The sequence below is a fragment of the Gouania willdenowi genome, chromosome 5 (genome assembly GCF_900634775.1).
Source record: "Gouania willdenowi chromosome 5, fGouWil2.1, whole genome shotgun sequence".
In the NCBI taxonomy this organism is placed as follows: domain Eukaryota; kingdom Metazoa; phylum Chordata; class Actinopteri; order Blenniiformes; family Gobiesocidae; genus Gouania; species Gouania willdenowi.
In genome coordinates, this window is record NC_041048.1 from 41,889,960 (window position 1) to 41,892,807 (window position 2,848).

Genomic DNA, 2,848 nt, shown 5'->3' on the forward strand with positions numbered 1-2,848 from the left:
TCACAAGCCACTGGGAGGGGGTCACGAGATGCCTTCAAAAAACTAAAAATATCTTCTAAACAATTTCAGCCCATTTTGCTTATTTTTTACCCTTTTTCTACATCTCCACCAAACTCACCATATTTTAACCTATTTTCATCACTTTTTCTTGCCATATTTTTGTTCCTTTTAATGTATTTTTGCTACATTTCTCCCATTTTTGACACTTCTACATCACATTTCAATGACTTTTCTGCACATTTTTTCCACTTTCCAGACATGTTCATCACTTATAACCCTTTCTACCACTTTTACACCTAATGTAACATATGTTGACTTATTATTGTCATTTTAATCTAATTTACAACCACTTACTTTTAACCATTTTCTGTGATTTATAAAATCCCATTTCACCTCCTTTTCCACCATTTTTGGTCACTTTGAACCCATTTTATTAGTGATTAAAATCAGGATTTTCATCTTTAAGATGACCATAATAATAATAAACGTTCCTGGATACAGTGGATATTATTCAGATGAATAAATAATAAACAGTGGGGGTCCCCCGTCTCTGGAACCTTTATTTTGGGGGTTGCCACCGGTGTAAGATATGGAAGCCATGTGATACACTTTAGACCTCCTGGAACTTAACCTTAATGGACAGTAATTTAACTTCTGTTATTTACAATTTTTTCTGATTACTGTCTATGTGGTTTGAGAAAATGACCTTTCAAAGTAAAACAAATGAAACAACACTGAGTGTTATTTGCGTTCCATCTCCCGTCTCTTCTGTCTGTGTCTTTGTCTCCTTCAGCTTAGATTTAGTGTCACTGTAAATGATGCTGGCAGAGCTCCAACCGTGATAAATACTGACTGGATGTCAGCTGACAGCTGCACATGACCCACATTATCAAACCTCTGGTTCTAGCGCTCAATATCGGTCTCAAGACCACATGTTGGTGGTCTTGGTAATGTTGAAACCTGCACTGACCTGCTATTCTTCACCTTCATTCATGTAATAATGAGGAGACTTCAAACAGTTAGCATTAGCGTTAGCATGAGCTCACTGATTATTTTACAGTCTACATAATGGTTCAGTGGGTGAAAAGTAGGTGATTTGGTTCCGACTCCGGGAAAGAAAGAAAGAAAATCACTTTTTGTTGATATTCACTAACATTTGAACCTATTTTCATCACTTTTTCTTGCCATATTTTTGCTCCTTTTAATGTATTTTTGCTACATTACTCCTATTTCTGACACTTCTACATCACATTTCCAGACATGTTTAGCACTTATAAACCCTTTCCACCACTTTTTCACCTAATGTCACATACATTGACCCAATATTAGTAAGTAAGTAAATTTGATTAATAAAGCACTTTTCACTGATAAAAAAAAAAAAAAAACATAAAGTGCTGTTCAAACATTTCATCCCGTCCAAAGAAACATGGAAAGACAATCACATGCAGGGTTCGGGCTCTGCACACGAATAACAGTCACACACAGATACAGCTAGTCTAGTTCGACTGCACGTATAATCCCGCTGCAATACGTTTTTATCAAGTACAATAATACAGCATAATCATACACATAGTATGACGTTTAGTTTTTTATTTAAAAGGGGGAAAATAATCAACAGAGCAACGAGAGGCTTTACATGAACTCAGCTCAGAGACTTTCATTTTAGCATCTTGACATTTTAAACAAGTAGGTTAGGTCACTTTGAATTTATAAGATATGTTATTTTTTATTACAACTATACACAAGATATTTATTGCTATTTACTGTCACTCAAAAAAATGAGATGGACTCATCATGCATAAATTGTACAGAAACGGATCTTGCCTTCTTGGCCACAAACTCAGCAATAAGATCTTTATAATCCAGTTTGGATGCAGTGTCCTTTTCAATGGCCTGTACAGTCTGTCCTGTGACATGGAGGTGCACAAATAGTTTTTAATCTGAAAAGCTTTGCTCGCCCGATGCCACCGTTAATGGAAAAGTAACAAAGTGTTTTAAGTAAAATTGTTCCCTTTGGAATTATCTCTCAAAGTATCCTCAACTCAGCAGCAGCAGACATGTTACCCCCCCCCCCCCCCCCCCCCCCCCCCCTTCTTCAGTGAAGCATAATGACATAAAACAATGAAAAACTGAACAACCTGCTTAATTTGTTGGATTTCTATTTCATTATTTCTATACATATAGTTTTTAGGTGATCTTTACAGAGACAGACAGAATCATATATAACTAATGTATTTGTTAAAAAAAAAAAAAAATAAAAAAAAAAAAACAGCAGGATTGGAGGTGTGAGGCCCCCTAGTGGTGCGAGGCCCTGTGCGGTTGCACAGTTCACACAGTCCATGCGACGGCTCTGATCACATGTAACATGGGAGGACAAGAAACTGTGGGTTGCCATTGGAATGGGCGGCGCCCCGTATTTAGATGAAAAATGGGAAAAACAAGAGGAGGAGAGGTGGGGGGAAAAAGCAGGTTTTAAACTGACTTCCATCACTTTTAACCTCTTTTCACCATATTTCATGATTATTTTTGCCAAGTTAACCACATTCACCATTTGTCATGCCCATTATATGCCAGTTTAAATTATTGACACTTTGAACCCTTTTTACCACTTTTTCTGTCCGTTTTTGCCTCTAGGGGTTACACAATGACACTACATGGGGTACTGGAGAGAGAGGAATATTAAAAAATGAAATTATTAAAAACATTTGGTTTTATAATTTTTTTTTTCTTTAAAAATGGTAATAATACTTACTATTACCAGCAGCACACAAAACGACAACAAAGACATACTAAATGAAAGAAAAAAACACACACGATCACCACAAAACACAAAAATATCAGAGAAACA